This window comes from Callithrix jacchus, chromosome 15, assembly GCF_049354715.1.
Source record: "Callithrix jacchus isolate 240 chromosome 15, calJac240_pri, whole genome shotgun sequence".
Lineage (NCBI taxonomy): Eukaryota > Metazoa > Chordata > Mammalia > Primates > Cebidae > Callithrix > Callithrix jacchus.
In genome coordinates this window covers 79,213,419-79,234,101 of record NC_133516.1, presented here as the reverse complement: position 1 = coordinate 79,234,101, position 20,683 = coordinate 79,213,419, and the positions used below count along the sequence as shown (strand labels likewise).

The following is a 20,683-nucleotide window of genomic DNA, read 5'->3' as shown; positions in this document are numbered from 1 at the left end:
CCCTCTTCTCCTCCCTTCAGAAACTTCCATTTTCCTCTGAAGGCAAATCTCACTTCTTAAGAGGAAAACAAATACCTACAGTAAGTAGCAATTCCATTTCCTCAGAGGGACAGATAACTTATTTCAGAGCCCTTTATAAGCTACCCTTTCAGATGGTGTGTTAATTTGAAAAGGACAGTTTGAAAATCCAAAGGAAATCAAGCTCTCACAATGGCATTTGCATGTTTTTAAATGTTTTCTGTTCTCTCCCAAAATTTATGTTGAATCTTAATCCCTGATGCAACAGTATTAAGAGGTATGACTTTCAGGAGGTGATTAAGTCAGGAGGGCAGAGCCCTCAGGAATGGGACCGGCAACCTTATAAAGGGGCTGGGGCCAACTGGCTAGGCCCTTTTTTGCTCTTCTGCCTTCTGCCAAGTGAGGACACAGCAACTTGGCGCCATCTTGGAAGCAGAAAGCAGCCCTCGAAAGACACCAAATCTGCTGGAGCCTTATCTTGGACTTCCAGTTTCCAGAACTGTGAGGAAGAAAAATTCTACCAGAGGAGCCTCCAAACCTGCAGCTCCTCCTATCCTCAGTTCACTACCCTGCCCCATGCACATGGGAGGCCCCTGGGTGCTCCGTCATTCCCATTCTTTTGCCCAGCTGATTAGGGCACATCTAGCTATAATTATTTCACAACTCACCTGCACCACAGACACTTAATACTCTCCTGCCTCTCCAATAATTAGAAGCCACTTACAAGAAAACAAAAAATAAAGCTGTCAGTTATTTAAAAATTAAAACTATATAAAAGCTGATAACATATGCAAAATGATTTTCTAGGCTAATTTTGCAACCCTATCAAGCATTACATCTATCCCCAAGTTCCCTAACACTCCGGGCATAAAAGGAAGCAGGACAGATCACACAATTCTCCTTGTCAGATGACTTACTTCATCAGGTAAGAGGACCCTCCAGTGCTAATCTCCAAAAGGTCTCTCTCCAGGGAGAGGACTGAACAACACAATAGACAATTCTACCAACAGGGTTTTCAAAAAGAAATATTTGGCATTTCATTGCTGGTTGTTTGTTTGTTTGTTTGAAACAGGGTCTCACTCTGTTGCCCAGGCTGGAGTGTACAGTGGTGTGATCTTGGCTTGCTGCAACCTCTGCCTCCCAAGTTCAAGTGATTCTTGTGTCTCAGCCTCTCAAGTAGCCGGGACTACAGGGGGACCCCACCATGTCCTGCTAATTTTTGTATTTTTAGCAGAGATGGGGTTTCACCATGTTGTTTAGGCTGGTCTGGAACTTCTGACCTCAAGTGATCCACTCACCTTGGCCTCCTAAAATGCTGAATTACAGGTGTGAGCCACTGGGCCCAGCCTCAGAGTTTGGTAACTTTTTAATATCAACATTTGGTAAAAAGGAAAATAATGAAATACAACTTGGGATTTTTGCAGGGATCTAAAGCAATAGTCTGGACAGGTAATTTAATAAAGGTCTTGGTGATTCTCAGTAGAAAGTTGAGTTGCCCCCCATCCTGGAGATGGGAGTGCAGGTGGGTAAAGGTGGTACAGGCAGGTTGTGGGGAGTTAAGGATTAGGGGGATTGAGGGAGCATTGGAATGTGCAGTGGGATTACTGATTGTCATAATGCCCTGAAAACAAGGGAAAGGAGGTGAATGTCCTACATTAAATAGAAGGCTCATTATAAAGAGAATTACAAAGCATTTTGTCTTGCTTAAAATGCTAATAGCACCCCTGGAGAGAAACACTGGAAGGGAAATCAGTAATTAGCATGACTCTTCTAGTGCCTCCTCTGAAAAACTAATTAAGTTTTTACAAGGAGTTGACAGCAACGACCACAAGAATGTCTGCCCTGGGAAGCAGAGATGAAGGAGGATGCCAGGTTCCTGTTGTGTCAGCTCTGCTGGTGGTAAAGTGCATATTGTCTAATGAGAAGTAATGAGCCTGATGGGCATTGTTTGCTGGACAGAGAGCTGGGCAGTGGTGTGCTATAAGCATGCTCATGGAAAGGAACACAGCTCTCTTCACTTCTATTTCTTTGTATGTCTAAATGAAGACCCAACTGAAACACAAAAACTACACATCAATCCATCATAGGAGAAACTATTTTAGGATACAGCAGTAGTTCTCAAAGTGTGGTCCCTGATAAGCAACACCTGAGAATTTGTTAGAAGTGTGGATTATTGGGTCCTACAGCAGTCCAGCTGAATCAGAAACTCTGGCAGTGGGGCTGAGCAATCTGTGTATTGACAAGTCCTCCAGGTGACTCTGATGCAGGCTCAAGGTACAGAACCACTCGTCTAGAAAGCTTGGGGCTCAATGTGGCAATCAGTCACAATATATTTTAGAAAACCTGTTTCGTCCCTGCGTAGAGTTTCTATTAGGCTCAGAGAGGGAGGGGAATATGTCTGTGGCAGGCAACCAATCAGGGTTGGAAGACCTGAAGAAAGAAGACCCCAGGGATGAGAAATGAAGACAAAAAGTAAATTATCTGGGGCCAATCTAAGTCTCAAGTTTGATTAACCATCCTAAAGAGATTATGTCTGGAGAGAGATCCAAGATGGCTGATCGCTAACAGCTTGGGATTGTAGCTCCCAGTGAAAGCACAGAGAACGACAGGACGCCACACTTTCAGATGAATTTTCGTCGCTCAAGGACCAGAAGATTCCCAGTGGAGGAGTCCCACGGGTCGCCAGCGCAACTCTTATGGCCAGCGCAGCGGTTTTGCCGACACCTCGGCGCAGCAGCTCTTGGTGCAGAGTAAAAGGGACTGGTTCCCTTTCTGACCGATGTTTGGAGCTCTGGGAAGGCAGACCCACTTATTACGGACTCGAGAAGAAAGCCAGACTGGAGATTCCTGGACAGAAGGGCACCATCAGTCTTAACGCCACTGTTTTGGCAGGTGCAGCGGGTTGCTCGGATTCCAGCACTGGGAATCAATAAATTGGACGTCCACTCAGAAACCTAATTAAAAAGGTGGTAATTGTAAAGATGACAGATGGATAAATTCATAACTAAGGGAAGAAACCAGCCTAAAAAAGGCTGAGAATACCCAAAATCAGAACCCCTCTCCCTATACAGGGGATTACAGTTCCTCATCAGCAACGGAACAAGCCCTGATGGAAAAGGACTGTGTTCCACTAACAGAAGTAGGCTTCAGAAGGTGGATGATAAGAAACTTCTGGGAGTTAAAAGAACTTGTTCTAACCCAATGCAAAGAAACTAAGAACTTTGAAAAAAGGTTTGACAAAATGCTATCAAGAATAGACAATACAGAGAAGAATATAAATGAACTAATGGAGTTGAAAACACAACACACTTAGCGAAATATGCACAAGTTTGAATAGCTGAATTGATCAAGCAGAAAGGATATCAGAGGTAGAAGACCAACTTAATGAAATAAAACGAGAAGACAAGAATAGAGAAAAAAGGATAAAAAGGAATGAGCAAAGTCTCCAAGAAATATGGGACTATGTGAAAAGACCTAATTTATGTTTGATAGGTGTACCTGAATGTGACAGAGAGAATGAATCCAAGTTGGAAAATACTCTTCAGGATATTATTCAGGAAAACTTTCCCAATCTAGCAAAGCAGGACAATATTCAACCCCAGGTAATACAGAGAACACCACAAAGATATTCCTCAAGAAGAGCAACCCCAAGGCACATAATCGTTAGATTCACCAGGGTTGAAATGAAGGAGAAAATACTAAGGGCAGCCAGAGAGAAAGGTCAGGTTACCCACAAAGGGAAGCCTATTAGACTTACAGCAGATCTCTCAGCAGAAACCCTACAAGCCAGAAGAGAGTAGGGGCCAATATTCAACATCCTTAAAGAACAGAACTTTCAGCCCAGAATTTCATATCCAGCCAAACTAAGCTTCACAACTGAAGGAAAAATAAAATCTTTTATGAACAAGCAAATACTCAGAGATTTTATTATCACCAAGCCTGCTTTACAAGAGCTTCTGAAAGAAACATTACACATAGAAAGGAACAACCAGTATTAGCCTTTCTAAAAATATAACAAAAAGTAAAGAGCATCAACATAAAGAAGAATTTACATCAACGAATGGATAAAATAGCCAGTTAACATCAAATGGCAGTAACCCTAAATTTAAATGGACTGAATCCCCCAATCAAAAGATACAGCCAAAACCTAACAATATGCTACATCCAGACCGATTTCACATCCAAAGATACACAAAGACTCAAAACAAAGGGATGGAGAAAAATTTGCCAACCAAATGGAGAGCAAAAATAAATAAATAAATAAAAAGCAGGAGTTGTAATTCTCGCATCTGATAAAATAGATTTCAAAGCAACAAAGATACAGTGGTAAAAGGATCAATGCAACAATAAGAGCTAACGATCCTAACACCCAGATACATAAGACCCATAAAGAGATTTTGACTCAACGAGACAGAAAATTAATAAGGATATCCAGGACTTGAACTCAGATCCAGAACAAGTAAACTTAATAAATATTTATAGAGCTCTCCATTTTAAATACACAAAATATACATTCTCCACTTTAAATATACAAAATATTGATCAGCCATTATTAATACCCATTTTTAGAATAAAGCAATATTCCCATTCTCTCTCCCTCTTTTTCTTCCTCTCCTTCACTCCTTTTTTTTTTCTTTCTTTCCTTCAAAAAAAAAGAGATTATGTCTTAAGTTAACTTGTATTTCTGTTTGAATAGCAAGTACAGTTATATGGTTTGAAATTGTGTTCGGGCTCAGAAAACAATACTACAAAATGAAGGCTTCAGAAGCAGTCTCAGAAGCAAAAGTTTCTTTCTGACCTTCTCCTTCCCTCCTGTCTCTGGACACTCATTATCTTCCAAGGACACTAGAATCCCTCTTCCCCAAGGCAGGTTATAGAAACCAGAACCACTTTTCCTCAAAGCTAGCCATGAAACCTAAATATACTACTCTAACTTCTCCCCTGGGTCTTTCTGTGTAAAAACTGGCCATAAAGAAATTATCTGACCTACCTTGTTTGATTGTACATCATAAAAGCCCATTCCAGAGATAGTCTTGCCTCATAAGAAGGAAGGAATGCTGCACAGAGAGAAGGAATACAAAAGAAAGGCCTTGCTGAGTTTCTCTACTCAGCCTATTAGCCCAGCTACTTGGGAGGCTGAGGTAAGAGAATCGCTTGAACTTGGGAGGAGGAGGTTGCAGTGAGCGAGATCACAATACTGCGCTCCAGCCTCGGCAAAAGAGTGAGACTCTGTCTCAAAAAAAAAAAAAAAATCTCAATTAATACAAAGGCAGGCAGAAAAAGAGGATAAAAGGACAAGAAAAATATAAAACAAAAAATTTAAGCCAATCATATCAATTATTACATTAATTATAAATGGCCTAACTATATGAATTAAAGATTGTTAGATTGTATAAAAAAGCAAGACCCAATTATATGCTATCCATAAAAAAAAGCTCACCTTGAGTATAAAGACAGAGATGAGTTAAAAATAAAACAATGGAAAAAGATATAAATGTCAGCACTAATCAAAAGAAAATTGAAGTGGCTATATTAATATCAGACAAAGTAGACTTCAGGAACAAGGAATATTATGAGGGATAAAGAAATTAATTTCATAATGATAAAAGAATCAATTCACTAAGGAAATGTAATATTCCTAAATGTGTAAATACCTGCCACAGGGTTCTAAAATACATTATCCAAAAATCCTTAGACCTGAAAGGAGAACTAGGAAAATCCACAGTTGTAGTTAGAGATTTCAACACTCCTCTCTCTATAATTGACAAAACAAGTATACAGAAAATAAGTAAGGATTTAGAAAGGCTGAACACCACTATCAACCAAATTGACTAAATTGACACTCAACCCAACAAATGCAAAATATACATTCTTTTCAGGTGCATTTTAAAGATTTATCAAGATAGACCATATTCTGGGCTACTAAACAAACCTGAATCAAATTAAAAGAAGTGAAATTACATATAAATGTTCTCTGATCATTATGAAATTAAACTAAAACTTAGGAAGGTATCTAATAAATTCCTAAAATGCTTACAGATTAAACAACATATTTCTAAATAACTTAGTTCAAAAAAGAAGTCACAAGAAATATTAGAAAATATTTCAAATGAAATGGATATAAAAACACAATACATCAAATTTGGGGAGATGCAGGAAAAGGTCAGAAAAAATGTATAGCATTAAGTGCTTATATCAGTAAAGAAGTAAAGTCTTAACTCAGTGATCTAAGCTTCTACTTTAGGATAAACCAGAAAAAGAACAAATTAAAACCAAATTTCTCAGAAAAAAGGAAATAATAGAGATAAAAGCAGAAATCAATATCATTAAAAAGAAATAAAGAGAATCAATGAAGCCAAAAGTTTGATTTTTTGAAAAGATCAATAAAATTGGTAAGCCTGTAGTCAGGCTGATCAGGAAAAAAAGAAAGATGGCATAAAAAAAATCTCAGGAATAAAATAGGGAACATTACCATAATTCCTACTGATATTAAACATACATATACATATATATAGAACAAGTCTATGTCATAGAATAAAAACTTGACAACTTAGATAAAATACACAAATTCCTTGAAAGACACAAACTACCAAAATTCCCACAAGAAATAGATAACCTCATGTAAAGAAATTTCATGAGGCCAACATAACCTGATATGAAAATAAGATGAAGACATTATAAAAAAAAAGAAAATCATGGACTAATATTCTTGTGAATATTAACACAAAAATCCTCAGCAAAATATTGGCAATTCAAATTCAGCAATATATTTTGAAAAAATGTCTTATTATTCTGACGGTTTGTCCTGAAAATGTTAAGGCAGGCTTGACAACTGAAAATCAGTGTAATTTACAGTAACAACTTAGTAACAAAGAAAAAAACTATATAATCATTTTATTAAATATTTAAAAATCAGAAAAAATTCAATTTTCGTTAATGGTTCTGGACAACTACTTTAGTCTAAATGCAAAAAACTGGGATTCCTTGTTTTAAAAAGGCACAAGTTTCCTGAGGATCCAGAAGTCCTCTTATGAGACAGGTCACAGGTAATGTTAGAAGATGGAGTATAAAGAAACAAATACATGATGGAGACTTCAAACATATAATGAAATTACATTCATGGTATGTTGTTCCAGAGAGAGCTGTTTACATATAGGCAGATTTCTATTGAATAAAAGAGAAGCTTCATGTTACCAGACCTCTGGATAAAGGCAGCAGTTTCATATTTCAGGCGGTAGATTCTTAAAATCTGAAGAGTTCAAAAGGTCCTGGACAACTATCTGGGAGGGATGCTATAAAAGGTCTCCTATCTTAGATGGGAATATAGACTTGATGAACTAAAAGTTCTTTCTAGTGCTATAAAATAGTAGAAATAGAAAATCTGGTTGGCCTAACTAATGTTTATTAAGAGCTAGGTAAGGAAGTATGAGATTAATCTATATTTTAAAAATCATATTGCCTATCTTTACATAGTTTGCACTAATAATTTAAGAGATGTATATTTCTATTGAATATCATGTAAACATATTTTTCTGTATATCCCTCTCTCCCTGCTTCTCACTCTAAAGAAGCTATAAGTGATAGCTTAGTCCTTGCCTCATTAATACCTTCAACTATTCATTTTCTGTCATTTCATTTTTTTCTGCCTCCAGACATCCTCTTTTAAAAATATCAACAATTAGAGCTACTGCTTTTTCTAGCTACCATCCTATTTGTAGCATTTCTTTCCAGTGAGTCATCAACACCTCCTGCTACAACTTCCTTTCCACCCACTCCTTCTTTAACCCCCTACAATCAGTCCAGTTCTTTTATACACCACCTAGAAGATCAGAATGCTAGAGTTTAGAGAGGCTGAGAGTGTCAGCAGGAGGATGTAACATTTGTACCCAAGGAGCTAATCAGACAAAATCTACTTAAATCATCCAAACATCCACTAGGAAGAGACTAGAGACAGGGGTTGAAAAAGAGAACATTTATTAGGTATCTTCTGATATACTGTTGTGGTAGATTATCTCCCATCGTGGCCATCAGCAATTCATCCATCCATGTATACTCATGTCTCTCTAACTCCAACTTTATCAGAAATCACAATAAATATAAATGGACCAAATTCACCAGTTAAGACAGATATTACTATACAATATTATATATGATATGTATCTATATTTGTAGCTATATTTGCCACCTATGTACTATTCATAAAATGAACCTAGAAAACACAAAGGCATTGAAAAAAATGAATGAAAAAGTAAGTTAGGCAACAATTAACCATAAAAGAGTTGGAATAACTAAATTAATATCAGACAAAATAGACTTTGATGTAATTAATCAGAAAAGAGAATCACTATATATTAGGAGTGAGATAAAGATGTAGAGAATATTCCTGGCATCATCAGTTTTAGAAACGGGGGTCTAGTAACTATCTCCAATATAACCCCTCAGAATTAGGCCAATTCTACCCAATTTAATTCAATCTGACAATTATTTGTGTGAAAACTCCCAAATTTGTCACCATGGGCAAAAAAGCTTATCTAATAGACATATATAGAATCCTATGCCTGATAATTACAAAATATGCATTATTCTTTTCAAACACATAGGAAATATTTTCAAACATTAAACTATAAAAGGCTATAATGCAAGTCTCAACAAATTCCCAAGACTCATATAGTCAATAACAAAAACCAAGGTCAATTTGCCTGCTCATTTCCTCTGCCGATATTGTCTCTCTCTGAAACTCCCTTATTTATTTGTACTTCTCTCTTTTGACATTGTTCATGAACATTGTGTCCATTCATTCATTTATTCAACCCATTTGTATTAAATACTTAAATATCAGTCACTGTTCTAAGCATAGGGGATACATTAATGAACAAAGTGAAATAGACATAGATCTCTCCTTTCAGGTACTTGTATTTCTTGTGTCATTCTATTACTAGATTTCAAGTGCCCTAAGGCTCAACTATCTCTAATCCAGATTTGGCCGGCTCCCAATGTGTTGCTGGGCCAGACACCATGTTGGATCTGGCAAGGTACAGAACCCACACACTTTGATATTGAAGACAGGGGGCTTGCTGGGGCTTAGGGTATGATCTTGGAGCAGTGTGGAATACAGCGTATCAGGCAGGGAACTGGGACCAAGAGAAGTAATGGAATCTGCACACTCCTCACAACTCTCCTATCAGTAATTCAATAGCTCAAGTCTCAGCAGTCCATGGGTCAAAGCAATCCAAAGGCTAGAAACCATGTTATAAAAGCAGAGATACAGAATACCAGACATCAGAAATACTGGAAATCAGACAGCTTAGGAGAAATAATCATATCTTTTAATATGTCCTTGCAAATTGGGGTACAGTTTAAAGAGGCCAGATAAGCCAAGTTACTATAGTGACCACATCCCACAGGTCTGTTTGGTTGTAAGGCCCTTTTATCCTTCCTCTATGAGATAGGAATAAATATCCAGGCCTAAAAGCATCTAAGTTAGGGAGCAGGACAAGGAGACTACATATGTAGCTTGCTACAAATAGATTCATGTTGTAATGGGAATAGGGGTGAAGTGGTTGGCTTTCCAGAGAACTCTATTACATTCTGAATGGCAAGTTAACAGTCAGCATAACCAATAAATGAAAGTGCCTGAAAAAGAGAGATGCCTCCAACTTCTGACAGAGGTTTAAAAGAAGACTCGTTCCTTCTGCAGAGACGCATCCCTTTCCAAAGGCCACATCAGTCCAGATAGAAAGACCAAAACAAAAGTCTCACAGCAAGAAACAGGAAGGAAGAGGAACTATTCAAATTCCCTGCCCCTCTCCTCCATAGCACACAATAGCTGGGACCTCTACTGGGGCATCATGACTCCAAAAGAATCCCCCTGACCTGGTGTTTTCTGGTTTTTAAGCCTCTGTTTGGGCACTGTCACTATGGCGACAAGGCTGAGATGCTTCTGCTCTAAGTGAGAAGGCTTATCCCTTCAAATATGCTTCTTGAGTCAGCAACAAAGGAACTCAGTGAACCTCAACTAATCACATATTCTCCTGGGAGACCTCTCTGAAAAGACATTTTCCCTCCTTGCTCCCACAAACCTTCTAGGTTTACGCTGTGTTTAGCCAACAACCACATTCATATAATGATTGAGTTTACTCTCACACACCATATCTCAACCAAGCTCTGAGGTGTCCTCTTTAGTCACATAAGCCTCTCCCATACCTATTAAACAGACACAAAGGACCTTGATTCTGGGGAGACCTACCCAGGAAGGCTAGTGGACATGGGCCCCCAAGCTGGGATGGAACAGAGGAATGAGGGGTGGGGGGAGCAGGAAGCCAACCTGCATAACTTTCTTTTCCAGGGGGAGCAATCCCTGGTGGCATGTATCCCTGGCAGGTCTGAGGCCTACCCCCTGAATCTTTCCTCAACCTGTCCCAGCCTGGCTGCTCTGCCTTGGCTCAGGGTCCACATCATTCCCAGCCATAGCTCTTCCAAGAGTGGAAGTTGGTTCTGGGAAATACATCTTCCCTGCCTTCAGAGGGGTCTTCCCTAGTCATGAGTTCTTAGAATCCTAAAATGTAGGTTCTCTCTTATTAGTTTTATTACCTTGGGGAAGTCATTTAACCCTTCCAAGCCTGTTACCTCATCTGTAAGACTGGAGCAACTGACCTCTCCAGAGGGTTGTGATAAAGACTGAGGGGCAGGCATCCTTTCTACAACTCTTAGTTCCCTCTGCACCCAGCCCACTCTTCCCTCAGGGGCAGACAGTCTCTAATCTTAAGGAGGTCTGTAAGCAAAGAGACAAAAAGATGCACCAACCTCACCTTGAAAGCTCCAGCTCCAGTGCCTTCTGTCACCGTCTCTGGGTAATATATAACTCTTCTCATCAGTTTTGTTTTTTAAGACAGGATCTCGCTATGTTCCTCAGGCTAGTGTGCAGTGACTATTCACAGGTGCAATCATAGTGCACTGTAGCCTCAAACTCCTGGCCTCAAGCAGTCCTCCTGCTCAGCCACCTTGAGTAGCTGGCACTGCAGGCATAAGCCACTGTGCCTGACCTCTCCACCAGTTTTCAAAACCAACAAATAAGGGAAGATGTTCGGTCACTTTTGTCCTTATTATAAGAGACAATGAGGTGAGAGCTAAGATCACCTTAAGAAGCAAAGCTTCTGGGTTCTAGTCCTTTTTGTTCACCAAGTTCCTCAGCCTTGCCTCCAGAGGACTGACCTCCCTGTGGAAAGGGGCTGCAGAGGGCACTCTGTTAGGGTCCATTCCAATACTAAGACCTCTGGGTCTTAGGTGAGTACCAAATAACCCATGAAATTAGAATAAAGACTTTGCAGAGAGACTGGTTTTGCCCTCCAGGAGTGTTCTAAAACAGGCAGATAAGATGTGCAGGACACAAAGGCTAGAAGCATCATTGATATCCCAGAAATACTTCCACAAGGACCTGTCAGGAGTCCATCCACCTCAGGGACAGAGTTCAGGGTGGACAGTGCTGGGGAAATAGACATGAGAGGCTTTTGAGGATTTTGTTTTGTTTTGTTTGAGACAAGGTCTCACTCTTGCTCAGGTTGGAATGCAGTGGTGCAATCATGGCTCACTGCCACCTCAAACTCCTGGGCTCAAGCAATCCATCTGCCTCAGCCTCCCAAGTAGCTAGGACTACAGGTCCTAGCACACAACAATGTCCAGCTATATTTTTTATTTTTTAGAGACAGAATCTTGCTCTGTTGCCCAGGCTGGAGTACACTGGCAATCATAGCTAATTGCAGCCTTAAATTCCTGGACTCCAGCAATCCACCCACCTCAGCCTCCCAAGCAGCTAAAACTACAGCATATACTACTATGCCCAGCTAATTCAAGCCACTAAAAAAAAAAAAAAAAAAAAAAAAAAAAAAAAAAAAAACCTACCCCTCTCCCCTAGCTGTTAAAAAAAATCTACCCCTCTCCCCACTGTTTAAAATAAATGTTTTATTTGGGAATAGCATTATATTATTAGAAAAGTTTCAAACATAATACAGAGTCCCTGGTACTCTTCACTCAGTTTACCCTAATGTTAATCTATTACATTACCATGGTATATTTGTCAAAACTAAGGAACAAAACTTTATTTGGATTTCACCAGTTTTTCACCTGATGTTATTTTTGTGTTACAGGATCTAATCCAAGATACCTCATTGCATTTAGGATAAAGCACTTTTTAATGGTGAAGGATTTCTATCATAGGGACAAAACAGATTCTTAATTAAAAGAATATCAGACACATTTGTGGCTCTTTGGGAACCCTTCCCATTTCCATGTCTTTTCTTTCCTTAAGAACCATTATAAATACACCTTATCATAGTTTTATCATTCCCAGACATGTCTGTATGAATTCATAGAAAGACAGTATAAGCACAAACACTGTATATACAGTGTTGTTTTCCAGGCTTAAAACCCATCTTAAATAAATACCGTAAAATTTATTTTTTAAAAGATTTTTAAAAAACCCATATAAACAGTATTCTTTTCATATCCTTCTGTAACTTGCTTCTTTCATTCAGTATTGTTTTTTAGATTGATCTCTTAAGAAATATAACTATAGTTCCTTTACTGCTGTATATAACATATAATATTTCATTCATTTTCCTACCTATGGAAATTTAGACTGTTTCCCACTTTTTGCTGCAATGAACACTTCAATATTAAACATCTACTCAGGTACACAAGAAAGATTCTCCATCTGGGACTGAAATTCCTGGGTGTAAAGGGTATAACCAAATTGTTTCCTAAAGCTATAGTACTGTTCTTCCAGCAGTGTAGGAGTCTGTCATTCCATATCCTCATCCATACTGAGAAGTGTTTTTAACTTATGAATTAATTTGTGGAGAACTGACACCTTTATAATCAATCTTCCAGCTCATCAGTACAGCCCCTTTCTCCATTTATGAAGGATCTCTTTTTTTTCCTTTCAACAACTATAATGTTCTTCAAAAACATTCTTGTGGACTTTTTTGGATAGGTGTACTCCTGGACATATTACGGCTTTTGTTACTGCTGAAAGTGGGAACCTTTATCTATTAATGCTTCTAGGTGGTTATTGCTGGTAAATAGGACTTCAATATGCTGACACTGTATCTATGGAACTCGGAACTCTTACAGTATACAGCTGGTTCTCTACATCCATGGGTTCTGCATCCATGGCTTCAACCAACTGCAAATCCAAAATATTTGTTTAAAAAACTAATAAAAATAACAATACAATAAAAAATACAGTATAACAACTATTTACATAACCTTTATACTGTATTTGGTATCACATAGAATCTAAAGATGACTTAAAGTATACAGGAGGATACACGTAGGCTATATATGCAAATACTATACCATTTTATATAAGGGACTTGAGCATCCACAGATTTTGACACCCAAGAGAGGTCCTGGAACCAATCTTCCATGGATAATAAGGGATGACTGTATTTTCCACTTAAAAACCCCAAGAAAATCTTATTGGTATGTAAGTAAGAATATTTTAATCTTTATTTTCAATATTCACATTTTTCTTGTCCCATTATATTGGCTAGAACCTCCTGTCCAATGCTGAATATAGTGATAATAGGTATTATTATCTTTTTTATGACTTTATTGAAAGCAAGCCTAGTGTTATTGTGTATTGTTCAGGAATTTTTTTTTTTTTGCTGTATTATTTTGATAGACATTCTTTATCAAGTTAAGGAAGTTCTATTCTTAGTTTTCTGAGAAGTTTGCCCCAATTATGAATGAGTACTAAATTCTAACTCATGTTTTTCTATATGTAATAGATTATAGGCATTATTAATCTGTTAATATGCTTTATGACATTCATATATTTTCTAATGTTGAATCATCCTTACATTCCTTGCACAAACTCTACTTAATTAGAATGTAAATATTTAAAATCAGTTTGTAAATATTTCATAAGCATTTACGTTTATAAATAAAACTGGTCTACAATTTTCCTTTCTTGTGTTCTTCTTGTCTCATTTGGATATTTGGGTTATACTATCATTAAAAAAAAAAGACAACTTTTCCTTGGTCTCTATTCTCTTAAACACTTTGCACGATACTAGGATTATTTACTTTTTGGAGTTGTACCTGCAAAAAACCATTTAAGCCTTAAATAGTTAAGAAGAAGTCTCTTAACTATCAGCTTACAGTCTTTAATAATTGTTATCTTACTGCAGTTTTCTATATCTTTTGAAGTAGTTATGGCAAATTATATTTGCCTAGAAAATTACCCATATCTTCTCCTAATCCAAATTTTAACATAAAAATTTTCAGAATATAGGTTTTTGATTTTTATTATCAATTTCATATCAGGAATTATATTTCCATTTCATTCAAAATATTATTTGTGGATCTTATTTTTTTTAAAAAAGACTTACTAGGGTTTTATCTTTATCGCTTTAATCCTCCAAATGATTTTCTATTTCATTTCATTTGTCTTCCTTTATTCCCTTCCTTCTACTTTTCCAAAGGTTTATTTAGGATTTTTTCCTAGCTTCTTGAGTACGATATATATAGTAGACAACAATAACTGCCTATACAATATTTATGATATTCTCCCTTGTTCCATACTAACATATCCTTATTTGGTTTGGGAAGGCAATACGCCATGCTGAAAAACAAACTATACTTCCCTGACTCCCTACAGCTAGGAACTGCCATGTGACACAGTTCTAACCAATGACATTTAAGTGGAAGGTATTGCATTGGGCTTCCAAGAAAGCTGTCTAATTAAAGGTAGGCAACTCACTTGGCACATGCCTCTTTCAAAACCTGTCCTTTCACCATCATGCTTGGAATGTGAATATAAAACTGGAAGTAAAGCAGCTATTTTGCAACCATGAGGCAGCAAGCATGAGTATGAAAACTACGTTTGGATGAGTGGATGAGAGCGCAAGACCCTGATGGCATAATGGAGAATCCCTATTTGCCTTGGACTACCTCCAAACTTCTTGTTTTAAGACAAATATTAAATCCCTAGGTCATTTAAGCCATGGTCATTTAGATTATCTTTTACACATAGCCTAATAAAATTTATAATAATACCTTATTCAGTGGGTTATTCTTTTTGGTGGGAAGTGTGGGGAGATGGGGTCTCACTCTGTTGCCCAAGCTGGAATTTAGTGCCATGATCACAGCTCACTGCAGCCTCAGCCTCCCAGGCTCAAGAGATCCTTCCACCTCAGCCTCCTGAGTAGCTGGGACTACAGTCCCATGCCACTATGCCCAGCTAATTTTTGTATTTTTTGTGGGGATGGGGTTTCACTGTGTTGCTCAGGCTGGTCTCAAATTAATTTCTGAGCTCAAGTGATCCACATACCTTGGCCTCCTAAAGTGCTTGGATTATAGCCATGAGCCACCATGTCTGACCTCAACTTATTTTTCATACTATAAATTTTCAATAAATGCGTTTAAGGCTATAAATTTTCCTCAAAAAATAGCTTTAGTTGCATATAGTAAGAGATCAGTTGTGCTGGTCCAGACCAGAAATACCACCTAGTCAACCCAAAGAATTGTAATATAAATAAAAACAGCCATGGTTTAAGTTTCTAAATTTGGGGGTGGTTTGTTATGCACTAAAAGCTAACTGATACAGCGGCTGGTTTCAAATGTGGGGTGGTGCCATAAGAAAAACTGTAATGTGGTACTGGCTTTGAAATAGTGGCTATTCTAGTGGCGAGAAAAGCAGTAAGGAAACAGTTTGCAATGGCTGGAGAAATGGAGAAGAAACTGCTATAGCAGGCTGGCAAAATGATGGCTCATGTTGGGTTGAGACAGAAGAACTGGTAAAACTAATGCTCCCAGTAACTTAAGAGATTTTCGAAAAGGAAAGACCCTAATGAACTTCCAGTTACAGCAAAGTAGATCTCCAGACAGAATTTCAAAATGTCATATTGGAACTCTAACTGTATATGCTAAAGTATGGCAGACAAAGATGAGCTAAAGAAGGAAATGTTCAGTTTGCAACAGGAATTAAGATGGAATATAGAAGGTCCAGGATTGCAGTGTTAGAAAATAAAACTGTCCCTTGTCTCCAGTCTTCCCATATTTGACAACCTTTGAGTAAAATATTCTCAGAGTAAAAGAAAGACTTAAAAGAGCAAATTAAGAGTTTGGTTGTATGACCATTTGTTAAGGTCTCTGAAGGATTTAAGAAAGTGCCTAGCACACCTTAGCTTGTCAAAAAAGCTCCTAAGAATCATAAGGATTGATAGAAGCCTAATCCCAAATCACTGAATAACTCTAGAGAAAAAAAACAATTGTGGGTGTAGTTTTTATACAATGAGGTGGGCTATAGCCTGTTACATAGAAAGCTCACAACATTTAAAAGAAAATCATCCCAACAAAGCACTGTCAGCTTGGACTAGAAGGGACTAAAAATGATTAAGCTGCAAAGAGGTCTCTGGGCCCTCAACTATTCATGGGCACGAAGACAGATGAGAAAGGAACTCAGCTGTCAACATGCATCATTTCTTATGGAAAAGGAAAGGCTTTTTAAGGGGGAGAACCATGATACCAGAGAATGGAGTCAGGAGCCTTGGAGAACAACAGACTGGGAAGACATCCAGAGACAGAAGGAACGGCCCTGGATTAGAGAACCTGGCAACATTTTCCCCAAGGGAATTTTGGGTTGTTATGGACCAGTGACTGCTATGTACCTTTTGTTTTTATCCTTTTTTGAGGAGAAATATCTATTCGAATTATTCTTCCCCTGTCTCACCACTGTATGATGGAGGTATAGGGAACAGGTGACTTGTCATTTTAAATTCTGGATCAAGAGATGCCATATCCAAGGAGCTACAGCTGAGGACTCTCATTCATATCGGAATGTGATAAGATCATGCGATCATAGACTTCCAACCTGATGCTATAAACAAGACAGAGAGCCTAGGATAAGGATTAGCACATTTTGCATGCATGAGAAATGTGGCCAAAGAGCAGACTCTGGTAGATTCCAAAAACACCCATAAATTCTTTTCCTCCTATCAAGATATGGAGTCGATTTCTCTCCCCGCTTGAGTCTGGGTTTGGCAATGTGACATGCTTTGACTAACAGGATGTCAGCACAAATAACATAAGCAGAGGCTTAAAAAGTTTTTGGACAGTAAGTCCTACTCTTTTGCTGCATTTGGAAACCTGGGACTACCACGTGAATAGGCCTGAGATAGCCTGCTGGAAGATGAGAAGCAATCTGGAAGAGAACTAAGACATCCAAGCATCAGTCAACATCCAGACATATGAGTGAGGCTATCCTAGATCATCTAGCCAGTCACCAGCTGACCATAGAGGCATGACTGAGTCCGGTCAAGATCTGCTGAGCTGGCCCAGATTGTAAAAACTGCCCAGCCAACCCAAAGAATTGGAAGCTAAATAAGATAGTGTTTATTTTAGGCCACTGAGTTTAGTAATGCAGCCTAACCCTCTTGGGACAATTGATGACTATAGTTTTTTTTTTAAAAAAATATATAATTATTATCTTCCTGACTCTGAATAATGGCTTTAACATATCCCCCCAGGGGCCGGGCTCGGTTGCTCAAGCCTGTAATCCCAGCACTTTGGGAGGCCGAGGCAGGTGGATCACGAGGTCAAGAGATTGAGACCATCCTGATCAACATGGTGAAACCCCGTCTCTACTAAAAATACAAAAATTAGCTGGGCATGGTGGTGCGCCTGTAGTCCTAGCTACTCGGGAGGCTGAGGCAGGAGAATTGCCTGAACCCAGGAGGCAGAGGTTGCGGTGAGCTGAGAACGCGCCATTGCACTCCAGCCTGGGTAACAAGAGTGAAACTCAGTCTCAAAAAAAAAAAAAAAAGAGAGATAGAGACCATCCTGGCCAACATGGTGAAACCCCTTCTCTACTAAAAAAAATACAATAATTAGCTGGGCGTCGTGGCATGCGCCTGTATTCCCAGCTACTCAGGAGGCTGAGGCAGGAGAATTGCTTGAACCCAGGAGGCGGAGGTTGCAGTGAGCTGAGATTGTGCCACTGCACTCCAGCCTGGCGCCTGATGACAGAGTGAGACTCTGTCTGAAAAAAAAAAAAATCCTCCCAAAATAATCTGCACCATCTTGCTATTGTTGCCTAGTCTTCATTGTAACCATGTTTTTATTTTATTTTATTTTATTTTTTTTTTTTTAGTGCAATGGCGCGATCTCGGCTCACCGCAACCTCCACCTCCTGGGTTCAGGCAATTCTCCTGCCTCAGCCTCCTAAGTAGCTGGGATTACAGGCATGCACCACCATTTCCAGCTATTTTTTTTTTTTTTTTTTTTTTTTGTATTTTTAGTAGAGACAGGGTTTCACCATGTTGACCAGGATGGTCTCGATCTCTTGACCTCATGATCCACCCTCCTCAGTCTCCCAAAGTGCTGGGATTACAGGCTTGAGCCACCACGCCCGGCCTGTAACCATGTTTTTAAAACCATATTTATGAGTTTTTTGCATAGATAACATTTAAATAAAAATATATTTTATTAGTTACCTCTTATATTCTATATCTTTCCTCATTGTTTAATTTTTTATTTCCAAAACATATTCTTTATGGGAACAATAGACACTGGTGACTCCAAAATGAGGGGGAGGGGGCAAGGACTGAAAAATTTCCTATTGGGTACAGTGTTTACTCTCTGTGGGTGATGGGATTGATAGAAGCCCAAACCTCAGCATCACACAGTGTACCCTTGTAACTTGCACGTGTACTCACCGAATCTAAAATAGAAATGGGAACTAAAAAGAAATAAACACCCAGATAGATCCTTAAATAGTTATTTTAGTGAGCATCTTTGTATTTATACTCTTGTTCTTTGTTTTGCTCTCATTCTTCTGGGACAATTTATCTAGTATAGTATTTTAGGTTCAACACAATAAAGTTACTCCTCTGTGTTCTTACCTCTCTTGTTGCTGATGAAACACCTGTCAGTGTGTCATTTATTTACACATAACTTGTATTTTTAATTTTGACTTTTAGGTTGCTCTTTTTTCTCTTTTCTGAAGAAAAAGAAAATCGGTTTGTGCAGTTTCACTATGATTAATTGTGGGTTAACTTTTATTTGGCTTTCAAAGTATCAGGAGACACTCGATCTGAGAACTCATGTTGTCACTCAACTCTGGAAAATTATGAATCATTTATTTAAATATTGCTTTGCCTTCATTTTTTTTATCTCTTTCTGTAGTTTTATTAAATAATGTTGAAGCCTGTCATTTACTTTCTGTATCTCTAAACTGTTCTTTCATGTTTTTGACATCTTTATGTTTCTATGCTGCAACCAGGCTAAACTTCCCTGTACTATTTTCCAATCTGTTAACTCATGCTTCAATGGTAACCAGTCTCCAGTGAATCCCATCTGTTGTATCTTTATTTCAATAGCCATATTTTTAATTTATGTATGTTTTATATATACCTGATCTCATTTTTTTTTTTTTTTAAGAAATGAGGTCTCATCCTCCACCTAGGCTGGAGCATGAGCCTGTACTCAGGAGGTTGAGGTGGGAAGTTTACTTAAACCCAGGAGCTGGAGGCTGCAGTGAGCTATGATTGTGGTACTCTGCTCTAGCCTCAGTGATGGAGTAAGACTCTGCCTCTAAAGAAAAATAAATACAAGATGCAGAACCAAAAAAGACCCTACATAGCCAAGGCAGTCCTAAGCAAAAAAAAAAAAAAAAAAAAGCTGGAAGCATCACTCTATCTGATTCCAAACTATATTACAAGGCTACTGTAATTAAAACAGCATGGTACCAGTACCAAAACAGAGATCTAGACCAATGGAACAGAACAGAGGCCTCAGAAAGAATGCCCCACAACTACAAACATCTGATCTTTGACAATCCTGACAAAAACAAGCAATGGGGAAAGAATTCCCTATTTAATAAATGGTGTTGGGAAAACTGGCTAGCCATATGCAGAAAGCTGAAACTGGATCCCTTCCTTACACCTTATACAAAAATTAACTCTAGATGGATTAAAGATTTAAACATGAGACCTAATACCATAAAAATTCTAGAAAAAAAACCTAGGCAAAACCATTCAGGACATAGGCATGGGCAAGGACTTCATGACTAAAACACCAAAAGCAATGGTAACAAAAGCCAAAATAGACAAATGGGATCTAATTAAACTGAAGAGCTTCTACACAGCAAAAGAAACTATCAGTAGAGTGAACCAGCAACCAACAGAATGGGAAAATTTTTTTGCAATCTACCCACCTAACAAAGGGCAAATATCCAGAATCTACAGAGAACTTAAACAAATTTAAAAGAAAAAATACTCGATTATAAACACACATGCACACATATGTTTATTTCTGCACTGTTCACAAGAGCAAAGACTTGGAACCAACCCAAATGCCCATCAATGATAGACTGGCTAAAGAAAATGTGGCACATATATACCATGGAATACTATGCAGCCATAAAAAAGAATGAGTTCATGTCCTTGGCAGGGACATGGATGAAACTGGAAACCAGCATTCTCGGTAAACTGACACAAGAACAGAAAACCAAACACTACATGTTCTCCCTCACAAGTGGGCACTGAACAATGAGAACACATGAACACAGGGAGGGGAACATCACACATTTGTGAATGTCAACCATTCCTAACTGGTGCCACAGAAACATCATCACTTTGCCAAAGCCTCTCACTCCAAAAGACAA

The 20,683-nt window shown here is 38.3% G+C and overlaps 1 protein-coding gene across 6 annotated transcripts in view; it reads right to left on the bottom strand.

Annotated features, from left to right (window-relative positions):
* Window positions 1-20,683, bottom strand: part of MYLK (myosin light chain kinase) — a 283,432-nt gene that overhangs the window by 232,711 nt on the left and 30,038 nt on the right. The window lies entirely within an intron of this gene.